Here is a 14,612-nt window from a genome sequence, read left to right as displayed (position 1 = left end):
TAACACAAGTGCGAAAAGTGGTTTTTCAACACTGTCACAAGTGCAAAAAGTGTTTTTTCCACACTAATACAAGTGCAAAAGTGGTTTCCTGCACCAACACAAGTGCGAAAAGTGGTTTTTCAACACTAACACAAGTGCGAAAAGTGGTTTTTCAACACTAACACAAGTGCAAAAAGTGTTTTTTCCACACTAATACAAGTGCAAAAGTGGTTTCCTGCACCAACACAAGTGCGAAAAGTGGTTTTTCAACACTAACACAGGTGCGAAAAGTGGTTTTTCAACACTATCACAAGTTCAAAAAGTGTTTTTCCACACTAATACAAGTGCAAAAGTGGTTTCCTGCACCAACACAAGTGCGAAAAGTGGTTTTTCAACACTAACACAAGTGCGAAAAGTGTTTTTTCAACACTAACACAAGTGCGAAAAGTGGTTTTTCAACACTATCAAAAGTGCAAAAAGAGTTTTTTCCACACTAATACAAGTGCAAAAGTGGTTTCCTGCACCAACACAAGTGCGAAAAGTGGTTTTTCAACACTAACACAAGTGCGAAAAGTGGTTTTTCAACACTAACACAAGTGTGAAAAGTGGTTTTTCAACACTATCACAAGTGCAAAAAGTGTTTTTTCTACACTAATACAAGTGCAAAAGTGGTTTCCTGCACCAACACGAGTGCGAAAAGTGGTTTTTCAACACTAACACAAGTGCGAAAAGTGGTTTTTCAACACTAACACAAGTGCGAAAAGTGGTTTTCCACTTTAATACAAGTGCAAAAGTGGTTTCCTGCACCAACAGAAGTGCGAAAAGAGGTTTTTCAACACTAACACAAGTGCGAAAAGTGTTTTTTCCACACTAATACAAGTGCAAAAGTGGTTTCCTGCACCAACACAAGTGCGAAAAGTGGTTTTTCAACACTAACACAAAGGCGAAAAGTGGTTTTTCAACACTAACACAAGTGCGAAAAGTGGTTTTTCAACACTAACACAAGTGCGAAAAGTGGTTTTTCAACACTAACACAAGTGCGAAAAGTGGTTTTTCAACACTAACACAAGTGCGAAAAGTGGTTTTTCCACACTAATACAAGTGCAAAAGTGGTTTCCTGCACCAACACAAGTGCGAAAAGTGGTTTTTCAACACTAACACAAGTGCGAAAAGTGGTTTTTCAACACTAACACAAGTGCGAAAAGTGTTTTTTCCACACTAATACAAGTGCAAAAGTGGTTTCCTGCACCAACACAAGTGCGAAAAGTGGTTTTTCAACACTAACACAAGTGCGAAAAGTGGTTTTTCAACACTAACACAAGTGCGAAAAGTGGTTTTTCAACACTAACACAAGTGCGAAAAGTGGTTTTTCAACACTATCACAAGTGCAAAAAGTGTTTTTTCCACACTAATACAAGTGCGAAAAGTGATTTTTCCACACTAATACAAGTGCAAAAGTGGTTTCCTGCACCAACACAAGTGCGAAAAGTGGTTTTTCAACACTATCACAAGTGCAAAAAGTGTTTTTTCCACACTAATACAAGTACAAAAGTGGTTTCCTGCACCAACACAAGTGCGAAAAGTGGTTTTTCAACACTAACACAAGTGCGAAAAGTGGTTTTTCAACACTAACACAAGTGCGAAAAGTGGTTTTTCAACACTATCACAAGTGCAAAAAGTGTTTTTTCTACACTAATACAAGTGCAAAAGTGGTTTCCTGCACCAACACAAGTGCGAAAAGTGGTTTTTCAACACTAATACTAGTGCGAAAAGTTGTTTTTCAACACCAACACAAGTGCAAAAAGTGGTTTTTCCACACTAATACAAGTGCAAAAGTGGTTTCCTGCACCAACACAAGTGCGAAAAGTGGTTTTTCAACACTAACACAAGTGCAAAAAGTGGTTTTTCTACACTATCACAAGTGAGAAAAGTGTTTTTTCCACACTAATACAAGTGCAAAAGTGGTTTCCTGCACCAACACATGTGCGAAAAGTGGTTTTTCAACACTAACACAAGTGCGAAAAGTGGTTTTTCAACACTAACACAAGTGCGAAAAGTGGTTTTTCAACACTAACACAAGTGCGAAAAGTGGTTTTTCAACACTATCACAAGTGCAAAAAGTGTTTTTGCCAAACTAATACAAGTGCAAAAGTGGTTTCCTGCACCAACACAAGTGCGAAAAGTGGTTTTTCAACACTAACACAAGTGCGAAAAGTGGTTTTTCAACACTAACACAAGTGCGAAAAGTGTTTTTTCCACACTAATACAAGTGCAAAAAGTGTTTTTTCCACACTAATACAAGTGCAAAAGTGGTTTCCTGCACCAACACAAGTGCGAAAAGTGGTTTTTCAACACTAACACAAGTGCGAAAAGTGGTTTTTCAACACTAACACAGGTGCGAAAAGTGGTTTTTCAACACTATCACAAGTGCAAAAAGTGTTTTTTCCACACTAATACAAGTGCAAAAGTGGTTTCCTGCACCAACACAAGTGCGAAAAGTGGTTTTTCAACACTAACACAAGTGCGAAAAGTGTTTTTTCAACACTAACACAAGTGCGAAAAGTGGTTTTTCAACACTATCACAAGTGCAAAAAGAGTTTTTTCCACACTAATACAAGTGCAAAAGTGGTTTCCTGCACCAACACAAGTGCGAAAAGTGGTTTTTCAACACTAACACAGGTGCGAAAAGTGGTTTTTCAACACTATCACAAGTGCAAAAAGTGTTTTTTCCACACTAATACAAGTGCAAAAGTGGTTTCCTGCACCAACACAAGTGCGAAAAGTGGTTTTTCAACACTAACACAAGTGCGAAAAGTGGTTTTCCACACTAATACAAGTGCAAAAGTGGTTTCCTGCACCAACACAAGTGCGAAAAGTGGTTTTTCAACACTAACACAAGTGCGAAAAGTGGTTTTTCAACACTATCACAGGTGCAAAAAGTGTTTTTTCCACACTAATACAAGTGCAAAAGTGGTTTCCTGCACCAACACAAGTGCGAAAAGTTTTTTTTCAACACTAACACAAGTGCGAAAAGTGGTTTTTCAACACTAACACAAGTGCAAAAAGTGTTTTTTCCACACTAATACAAGTGCAAAAGTGGTTTCCTGCACCAACACAAGTGCGAAAAGTGGTTTTTCAACACTAACACAGGTGCGAAAAGTCGTTTTTCAACACTATCACAAGTGCAAAAAGTGTTTTTTCCACACTAATACAAGTGCAAAAGTGGTTTCCTGCACCAACACAAGTGCGAAAAGTGGTTTTTTCAACACTAACACAAGTACAAAAAGTGGTTTTTCCACACTAACACAAGTGCGAAAAGTTGTTTTTCCACACTAATACAAGTGCAAAAGTGTTTCCTGCACCAACACAAGTGCAAAAAGTGGTTTTTCAACACTAACACAAGTGCGAAAAGTTGTTTTTCAACACTATCACAAGTGCAAAAAGTGTTTTTTCCACACTAATACAAGTGCAAAAGTTGTTTTCCTGCACCAACACATGTGCGAAAAGTGGTTTTTCAACACTAACACAAGTGCGAAAAGTGGTTTTTCAACACTAACACAAGTGCGAAAAGTGTTTTTTCCACACTAATACAAGTGCAAAAGTGGTTTCCTGCACCAACACAAGTACGAAAAGTGGTTTTTCAACACTAACACAAGTGCGAAAAGTGGTTTTTCAACACTGTCACAAGTGCAAAAAGTGTTTTTTCCACACTAATACAAGTGCAAAAGTGGTTTCCTGCACCAACACAAGTGCGAAAAGTGGTTTTTCAACACTAACACAAGTGCGAAAAGTGGTTTTTCAACACTAACACAAGTGCAAAAAGTGTTTTTTCCACACTAATACAAGTGCAAAAGTGGTTTCCTGCACCAACACAAGTGCGAAAAGTGGTTTTTCAACACTAACACAGGTGCGAAAAGTGGTTTTTCAACACTATCACAAGTTCAAAAAGTGTTTTTCCACACTAATACAAGTGCAAAAGTGGTTTCCTGCACCAACACAAGTGCGAAAAGTGGTTTTTCAACACTAACACAAGTGCGAAAAGTGTTTTTTCAACACTAACACAAGTGCGAAAAGTGGTTTTTCAACACTATCAAAAGTGCAAAAAGAGTTTTTTCCACACTAATACAAGTGCAAAAGTGGTTTCCTGCACCAACACAAGTGCGAAAAGTGGTTTTTCAACACTAACACAAGTGCGAAAAGTGGTTTTTCAACACTAACACAAGTGTGAAAAGTGGTTTTTCAACACTATCACAAGTGCAAAAAGTGTTTTTTCTACACTAATACAAGTGCAAAAGTGGTTTCCTGCACCAACACGAGTGCGAAAAGCGGTTTTTCAACACTAACACAAGTGCGAAAAGTGGTTTTTCAACACTAACACAAGTGCGAAAAGTGGTTTTCCACTTTAATACAAGTGCAAAAGTGGTTTCCTGCACCAACAGAAGTGCGAAAAGAGGTTTTTCAACACTAACACAAGTGCGAAAAGTGTTTTTTCCACACTAATACAAGTGCAAAAGTGGTTTCCTGCACCAACACAAGTGCGAAAAGTGGTTTTTCAACACTAACACAAAGGCGAAAAGTGGTTTTTCAACACTAACACAAGTGCGAAAAGTGGTTTTTCAACACTAACACAAGTGCGAAAAGTGGTTTTTCAACACTAACACAAGTGCGAAAAGTGGTTTTTCAACACTAACACAAGTGCGAAAAGTGGTTTTTCCACACTAATACAAGTGCAAAAGTGGTTTCCTGCACCAACACAAGTGCGAAAAGTGGTTTTTCAACACTAACACAAGTGCGAAAAGTGGTTTTTCAACACTAACACAAGTGCGAAAAGTGTTTTTTCCACACTAATACAAGTGCAAAAGTGGTTTCCTGCACCAACACAAGTGCGAAAAGTGGTTTTTCAACACTAACACAAGTGCGAAAAGTGGTTTTTCAACACTAACACAAGTGCGAAAAGTGGTTTTTCAACACTAACACAAGTGCGAAAAGTGGTTTTTCAACACTATCACAAGTGCAAAAAGTGTTTTTTCCACACTAATACAAGTGCGAAAAGTGATTTTTCCACACTAATACAAGTGCAAAAGTGGTTTCCTGCACCAACACAAGTGCGAAAAGTGGTTTTTCAACACTATCACAAGTGCAAAAAGTGTTTTTTCCACACTAATACAAGTACAAAAGTGGTTTCCTGCACCAACACAAGTGCGAAAAGTGGTTTTTCAACACTAACACAAGTGCGAAAAGTGGTTTTTCAACACTAACACAAGTGCGAAAAGTGGTTTTTCAACACTATCACAAGTGCAAAAAGTGTTTTTTCTACACTAATACAAGTGCAAAAGTGGTTTCCTGCACCAACACAAGTGCGAAAAGTGGTTTTTCAACACTAATACTAGTGCGAAAAGTGGTTTTTCAACACCAACACAAGTGCAAAAAGTGGTTTTTCCACACTAATACAAGTGCAAAAGTGGTTTCCTGCACCAACACAAGTGCGAAAAGTGGTTTTTCAACACTAACACAAGTGCAAAAAGTGGTTTTTCTACACTATCACAAGTGAGAAAAGTGTTTTTTCCACACTAATACAAGTGCAAAAGTGGTTTCCTGCACCAACACATGTGCGAAAAGTGGTTTTTCAACACTAACACAAGTGCGAAAAGTGGTTTTTCAACACTAACACAAGTGCGAAAAGTGGTTTTTCAACACTAACACAAGTGCGAAAAGTGGTTTTTCAACACTATCACAAGTGCAAAAAGTGTTTTTGCCAAACTAATACAAGTGCAAAAGTGGTTTCCTGCACCAACACAAGTGCGAAAAGTGGTTTTTCAACACTAACACAAGTGCGAAAAGTGGTTTTTCAACACTAACACAAGTGCGAAAAGTGTTTTTTCCACACTAATACAAGTGCAAAAAGTGTTTTTTCCACACTAATACAAGTGCAAAAGTGGTTTCCTGCACCAACACAAGTGCGAAAAGTGGTTTTTCAACACTAACACAAGTGCGAAAAGTGGTTTTTCAACACTAACACAGGTGCGAAAAGTGGTTTTTCAACACTATCACAAGTGCAAAAAGTGTTTTTTCCACACTAATACAAGTGCAAAAGTGGTTTCCTGCACCAACACAAGTGCGAAAAGTGGTTTTTCAACACTAACACAAGTGCGAAAAGTGTTTTTTCAACACTAACACAAGTGCGAAAAGTGGTTTTTCAACACTATCACAAGTGCAAAAAGAGTTTTTTCCACACTAATACAAGTGCAAAAGTGGTTTCCTGCACCAACACAAGTGCGAAAAGTGGTTTTTCAACACTAACACAAGTGCGAAAAGTGGTTTTTCAACACTAACACAAGTGCGAAAAGTGGTTTTTCAACACTATCACAAGTGCAAAAGTGTTTTTTCTACACTAATACAAGTGCAAAAGTGGTTTCCTGCACCAACACGAGTGCGAAAAGTGGTTTTTCAACACTAACACAAGTGCGAAAAGTGGTTTTTCAACACTAACACAAGTGCGAAAAGTGGTTTTCCACACTAATACAAGTGCAAAAGTGGTTTCCTGCACCAACACAAGTGCGAAAAGTGGTTTTTCAACACTAACACAAGTGCGAAAAGTGTTTTTTCCACACTAATACAAGTGCAAAAGTGGTTTCCTGCACCAACACAAGTGCGAAAAGTGGTTTTTCAACACTAACACAAGTGCGAAAAGTGGTTTTTCAACACTAACACAAGTGCGAAAAGTGGTTTTTCAACACTAACACAAGTGCGAAAAGTGGTTTTTCAACACTAACACAAGTGCGAAAAGTGGTTTTTCAACACTAACACAAGTGCGAAAAGTGGTTTTTCCACACTAATACAAGTGCAAAAGTGGTTTCCTGCACCAACACAAGTGCGAAAAGTGGTTTTTCAACACTAACACAAGTGCGAAAAGTGGTTTTTCAACACTAACACAAGTGCGAAAAGTGTTTTTTCCACACTAATACAAGTGCAAAAGTGGTTTCCTGCACCAACACAAGTGCGAAAAGTGGTTTTTCAACACTAACACAAGTGCGAAAAGTGGTTTTTCAACACTAACACAAGTGCGAAAAGTGGTTTTTCAACACGAACACAAGTGCGAAAAGTGGTTTTTCAACACTATCACAAGTGCAAAAGTGGTTTCCTGCACCAACACAAGTGCGAAAAGTGGTTTTTCAACACTAACACAGGTGCGAAAAGTGGTTTTTCAACACTATCACAAGTGCAAAAAGTGTTTTTTCCACACTAATACAAGTGCAAAAGTGGTTTCCTGCACCAACACAAGTGCGAAAAGTGGTTTTTCAACACTAACACAAGTGCGAAAAGTGGTTTTCCACACTAATACAAGTGCAAAAGTGGTTTCCTGCACCAACACAAGTGCGAAAAGTGGTTTTTCAACACTAACACAAGTGCGAAAAGTGGTTTTTCAACACTATCACAGGTGCAAAAAGTGTTTTTTCCACACTAATACAAGTGCAAAAGTGGTTTCCTGCACCAACACAAGTGCGAAAAGTGGTTTTTCAACACCAACACAAGTGCGAAAAGTGGTTTTTCAACACTAACACAAGTGCAAAAAGTGTTTTTTCCACACTAATACAAGTGCAAAAGTGGTTTCCTGCACCAACACAAGTGCGAAAAGTGGTTTTTCAACACTATCACAAGTGCAAAAAGTGTTTTTTCCACACTAATACAAGTACAAAAGTGGTTTCCTGCACCAACACATGTGCGAAAAGTGGTTTTTCAACACTAACACAAGTGCGAAAAGTGGTTTTTCAACACTAACACAAGTGCGAAAAGTGGTTTTTCAACACTATCACAAGTGCAAAAAGTGTTTTTTCTACACTAATACAAGTGCAAAAGTGGTTTCCTGCACCAACACAAGTGCGAAAAGTGGTTTTTCAACACTAATACTAGTGCGAAAAGTGGTTTTTCAACACCAACACAAGTGCGAAAAGTGGTTTTTCCACACTAATACAAGTGCAAAAGTGGTTTCCTGCACCAACACAAGTGCGAAAAGTGGTTTTACAACACTAACACAAGTGCAAAAAGTGGTTTTTCTACACTATCACAAGTGAGAAAAGTGTTTTTTCCACACTAATACAAGTGCAAAAGTGGTTTCCTGCACCAACACATGTGCGAAAAGTGGTTTTTCAACACTAACACAAGTGCGAAAAGTGGTTTTTCAACACTAACACAAGTGCGAAAAGTGGTTTTTCAACACTAACACAAGTGCGAAAAGTGGTTTTTCAACACTATCACAAGTGCAAAAAGTGTTTTTTCCAAACTAATACAAGTGCAAAAGTGGTTTCCTGCACCAACACAAGTGCGAAAAGTGGTTTTTCAACACTAACACAAGTGCGAAAAGTGGTTTTCCACACTAATACAAGTGCAAAAGTGGTTTCCTGCACCAACACAAGTGCGAAAAGTGGTTTTTCAACACTAACACAAGTGCGAAAAGTGTTTTTTCCACACTAATACAAGTGCAAAAGTGGTTTCCTGCACCAACACAAGTGCGAAAAGTGGTTTTTCAACACTAACACAAGTGCGAAAAGTGGTTTTTCAACACTATCACAAGTGCAAAAAGTGTTTTTTCCAAACTAATACAAGTGCAAAAGTGGTTTCCTGCACCAACACACGTGCGAAAAGTGGTTTTTCAACACTAACACAAGTGCGAAAAGTGGTTTTCCACACTAATACAAGTGCAAAAGTGGTTTCCTGCACCAACACAAGTGCGAAAAGTGGTTTTTCAACACTAACACAAGTGCGAAAAGTGTTTTTTCCACACTAATACAAGTGCAAAAGTGGTTTCCTGCACCAACACAAGTGCGAAAAGTGGTTTTTCAACACTAACACAAGTGCGAAAAGTGGTTTTCCACACTAATACAAGTGCAAAAGTGGTTTCCTGCACCAACACAAGTGCGAAAAGTGGTTTTTCAACACTAACACAAGTGCGAAAAGTGGTTTTTCAACACTATCACAGGTGCAAAAAGTGTTTTTTCCACACTAATACAAGTGCAAAAGTGGTTTCCTGCACCAACACAAGTGCGAAAAGTGGTTTTTCAACACTAACACAAGTGCGAAAAGTGGTTTTCCACACTAATACAAGTGCAAAAGTGGTTTCCTGCACCAACACAAGTGCGAAAAGTGGTTTTTCAACACTAACACAAGTGCGAAAAGTGTTTTTTCCACACTAATACAAGTGCAAAAGTGGTTTCCTGCACCAACACAAGTGCGAAAAGTGGTTTTTCAACACTAACACAAGTGCGAAAAGTGGTTTTTCAACACTAACACAAGTGCGAAAAGTGGTTTTTCAACACTAACACAAGTGCGAAAAGTGGTTTTTCAACACTAACACAAGTGCGAAAAGTGGTTTTTCAACACTAACACAAGTGCGAAAAGTGGTTTTTCCACACTAATACAAGTGCAAAAGTGGTTTCCTGCACCAACACAAGTGCGAAAAGTGGTTTTTCAACACTAACACAAGTGCGGAAAGTGGTTTTTCAACACTAACACAAGTGCAAAAAGTGTTTTTTCCACACTAATACAAGTGCAAAAGTGGTTTCCTGCACCAACACAAGTGCAAAAAGTGGTTTTTCAACACTAACACAAGTGCGAAAAGTGGTTTTCCACACTAATACAAGTGCAAAAGTGGTTTCCTGCACCAACACAAGTGCGAAAAGTGGTTTTTCAACACTAACACAAGTGCGAAAAGTGGTTTTTCAACACTATCACAGGTGCAAAAAGTGTTTTTTCCACACTAATACAAGTGCAAAAGTGGTTTCCTGCACCAACACAAGTGCGAAAAGTGGTTTTTCAACACTAACACAAGTGCGAAAAGTGGTTTTTCAACACTAACACAAGTGCAAAAAGTGGTTTTTCCACACTAATACAAGTGCAAAAGTGGTTTCCTGCACCAACACAAGTGCGAAAAGTGGTTTTTCAACACTAACACAAGTGCGAAAAGTGGTTTTTCAACACTAACACAAGTGCGAAAAGTGTTTTTTCCACACTAATACAAGTGCAAAAGTGGTTTCCTGCACCAACACAAGTGCGAAAAGTGGTTTTTCAACACTAACACAAGTGCGAAAAGTGGTTTTTCAACACTAACACAAGTGCGAAAAGTGGTTTTTCAACACTAACACAAGTGCGAAAAGTGGTTTTTCAACACTATCACAAGTGCAAAAAGTGTTTTTTCCACACTAATACAAGTGCGAAAAGTGATTTTTCCACACTAATACAAGTGCAAAAGTGGTTTCCTGCACCAACACAAGTGCGAAAAGTGGTTTTTCAACACTATCACAAGTGCAAAAAGTGTTTTTTCCACACTAATACAAGTACAAAAGTGGTTTCCTGCACCAACACAAGTGCGAAAAGTGGTTTTTCAACACTAACACAAGTTCGAAAAGTGGTTTTTCAACACTAACACAAGTGCGAAAAGTGGTTTTTCAACACTATCACAAGTGCAAAAAGTGTTTTTTTCTACACTAATACAAGTGCAAAAGTGGTTTCCTGCACCAACACAAGTGCGAAAAGTGGTTTTTCAACACTAATACTAGTGCGAAAAGTGGTTTTTCAACACCAACACAAGTGCAAAAAGTGGTTTTTCCACACTAATACAAGTGCAAAAGTGGTTTCCTGCACCAACACAAGTGCGAAAAGTGGTTTTTCAACACTAACACAAGTGAAAAAAGTGGTTTTTCTACACTATCACAAGTGAGAAAAGTGTTTTTTCCACACTAATACAAGTGCAAAAGTGGTTTCCTGCACCAACACATGTGCGAAAAGTGGTTTTTCAACACTAACACAAGTGCGAAAAGTGGTTTTTCAACACTAACACAAGTGCGAAAAGTGGTTTTTCAACACTAACACAAGTGCGAAAAGTGGTTTTTCAACACTATCACAAGTGCAAAAAGTGTTTTTGCCAAACTAATACAAGTGCAAAAGTGGTTTCCTGCACCAACACAAGTGCGAAAAGTGGTTTTTCAACACTAACACAAGTGCGAAAAGTGGTTTTTCAACACTAACACAAGTGCGAAAAGTGTTTTTTCCACACTAATACAAGTGCAAAAAGTGTTTTTTCCACACTAATACAAGTGCAAAAGTGGTTTCCTGCACCAACACAAGTGCGAAAAGTGGTTTTTCAACACTAACACAGGTGCGAAAAGTGGTTTTTCAACACTATCACAAGTGCAAAAAGTGTTTTTTCCACACTAATACAAGTGCAAAAGTGGTTTCCTGCACCAACACAAGTGCGAAAAGTGGTTTTTCAACACTAACACAAGTGCGAAAAGTGTTTTTTCAACACTAACACAAGTGCGAAAAGTGGTTTTTCAACACTATCACAAGTGCAAAAAGAGTTTTTTCCACACTAATACAAGTGCAAAAGTGGTTTCCTGCACCAACACAAGTGCGAAAAGTGGTTTTTCAACACTAACACAAGTGCGAAAAGTGGTTTTTCAACACTAACACAAGTGCGAAAAGTGGTTTTTCAACACTATCACAAGTGCAAAAGTGTTTTTTCTACACTAATACAAGTGCAAAAGTGGTTTCCTGCACCAACACGAGTGCGAAAAGTGGTTTTTCAACACTAACACAAGTGCGAAAAGTGGTTTTTCAACACTAACACAAGTGCGAAAAGTGGTTTTCCACACTAATACAAGTGCAAAAGTGGTTTCCTGCACCAACACAAGTGCGAAAAGTGGTTTTTCAACACTAACACAAGTGCGAAAAGTGTTTTTTCCACACTAATACAAGTGCAAAAGTGGTTTCCTGCACCAACACAAGTGCGAAAAGTGGTTTTTCAACACTAACACAAGTGCGAAAAGTGGTTTTTCAACACTAACACAAGTGCGAAAAGTGGTTTTTCAACACTAACACAAGTGCGAAAAGTGGTTTTTCAACACTAACACAAGTGCGAAAAGTGGTTTTTCAACACTAACACAAGTGCGAAAAGTGGTTTTTCCACACTAATACAAGTGCAAAAGTGGTTTCCTGCACCAACACAAGTGCGAAAAGTGGTTTTTCAACACTAACACAAGTGCGAAAAGTGGTTTTTCAACACTAACACAAGTGCGAAAAGTGTTTTTTCCACACTAATACAAGTGCAAAAGTGGTTTCCTGCACCAACACAAGTGCGAAAAGTGGTTTTTCAACACTAACACAAGTGCGAAAAGTGGTTTTTCAACACTAACACAAGTGCGAAAAGTGGTTTTTCAACACGAACACAAGTGCGAAAAGTGGTTTTTCAACACTATCACAAGTGCAAAAGTGGTTTCCTGCACCAACACAAGTGCGAAAAGTGGTTTTTCAACACTAACACAGGTGCGAAAAGTGGTTTTTCAACACTATCACAAGTGCAAAAAGTGTTTTTTCCACACTAATACAAGTGCAAAAGTGGTTTCCTGCACCAACACAAGTGCGAAAAGTGGTTTTTCAACACTAACACAAGTGCGAAAAGTGGTTTTCCACACTAATACAAGTGCAAAAGTGGTTTCCTGCACCAACACAAGTGCGAAAAGTGGTTTTTCAACACTAACACAAGTGCGAAAAGTGGTTTTTCAACACTATCACAGGTGCAAAAAGTGTTTTTTCCACACTAATACAAGTGCAAAAGTGGTTTCCTGCACCAACACAAGTGCGAAAAGTGGTTTTTCAACACCAACACAAGTGCGAAAAGTGGTTTTTCAACACCAACACAAGTGCAAAAAGTGTTTTTTCCACACTAATACAAGTGCAAAAGTGGTTTCCTGCACCAACACAAGTGCGAAAAGTGGTTTTTCAACACTATCACAAGTGCAAAAAGTGTTTTTTCCACACTAATACAAGTACAAAAGTGGTTTCCTGCACCAACACAAGTGCGAAAAGTGGTTTTTCAACACTAACACAAGTGCGAAAAGTGGTTTTTCAACACTAACACAAGTGCGAAAAGTGGTTTTTCAACACTATCACAAGTGCAAAAAGTGTTTTTTCTACACTAATACAAGTGCAAAAGTGGTTTCCTGCACCAACACAAGTGCGAAAAGTGGTTTTTCAACACTAATACTAGTGCGAAAAGTGGTTTTTCAACACCAACACAAGTGCGAAAAGTGGTTTTTCCACACTAATACAAGTGCAAAAGTGGTTTCCTGCACCAACACAAGTGCGAAAAGTGGTTTTACAACACTAACACAAGTGCTAAAAGTGGTTTTTCTACACTATCACAAGTGAGAAAAGTGTTTTTTCCACACTAATACAAGTGCAAAAGTGGTTTCCTGCACCAACACATGTGCGAAAAGTGGTTTTTCAACACTAACACAAGTGCGAAAAGTGGTTTTTCAACACTAACACAAGTGCGAAAAGTGGTTTTTCAACACTAACACAAGTGCGAAAAGTGGTTTTTCAACACTATCACAAGTGCAAAAAGTGTTTTTTCCAAACTAATACAAGTGCAAAAGTGGTTTCCTGCACCAACACAAGTGCGAAAAGTGGTTTTTCAACACTAACACAAGTGCGAAAAGTGGTTTTCCACACTAATACAAGTGCAAAAGTTGTTTCCTGCACCAACACAAGTGCGAAAAGTGGTTTTTCAACACTAACACAAGTGCGAAAAGTGTTTTTTCCACACTAATACAAGTGCAAAAGTGGTTTCCTGCACCAACACAAGTGCGAAAAGTGGTTTTTCAACACTAACACAAGTGCGAAAAGTGGTTTTTCAACACTATCACAAGTGCAAAAAGTGTTTTTTCCAAACTAATACAAGTGCAAAAGTGGTTTCCTGCACCAACACAAGTGCGAAAAGTGGTTTTTCAACACTAACACAAGTGCGAAAAGTGGTTTTCCACACTAATACAAGTGCAAAAGTGGTTTCCTGCACCAACACAAGTGCGAAAAGTGGTTTTTCAACACTAACACAAGTGCGAAAAGTGTTTTTTCCACACTAATACAAGTGCAAAAGTGGTTTCCTGCACCAACACAAGTGCGAAAAGTGGTTTTTCAACACTAACACAAGTGCGAAAAGTGGTTTTCCACACTAATACAAGTGCAAAAGTGGTTTCCTGCACCAACACAAGTGCGAAAAGTGGTTTTTCAACACTAACACAAGTGCGAAAAGTGGTTTTTCAACACTATCACAGGTGCAAAAAGTGTTTTTTCCACACTAATACAAGTGCAAAAGTGGTTTCCTGCACCAACACAAGTGCGAAAAGTGGTTTTTCAACACTAACACAAGTGCGAAAAGTGGTTTTCCACACTAATACAAGTGCAAAAGTGGTTTCCTGCACCAACACAAGTGCGAAAAGTGGTTTTTCAACACTAACACAAGTGCGAAAAGTGTTTTTTCCACACTAATACAAGTGCAAAAGTGGTTTCCTGCACCAACACAAGTGCGAAAAGTGGTTTTTCAACACTAACACAAGTGCGAAAAGTGGTTTTTCAACACTAACACAAGTGCGAAAAGTGGTTTTTCAACACTAACACAAGTGCGAAAAGTGGTTTTTCAACACTAACACAAGTGCGAAAAGTGGTTTTTCAACACTAACACAAGTGCGAAAAGTGGTTTTTCCACACTAATACAAGTGCAAAAGTGGTTTCCTGCACCAACACAAGTGCGAAAAGTGGTTTTTCAACACTAACACAAGTGCGGAAAGTGGTTTTTCAAC

Source organism: Myxine glutinosa, unplaced genomic scaffold (assembly GCF_964187855.1).
Source record: "Myxine glutinosa unplaced genomic scaffold, kmMyxGlut1.1 SCAFFOLD_935, whole genome shotgun sequence".
NCBI classification, from domain to species: Eukaryota; Metazoa; Chordata; class Myxini; order Myxiniformes; family Myxinidae; genus Myxine; species Myxine glutinosa.
This window is presented reverse-complemented; position numbering follows the sequence as displayed.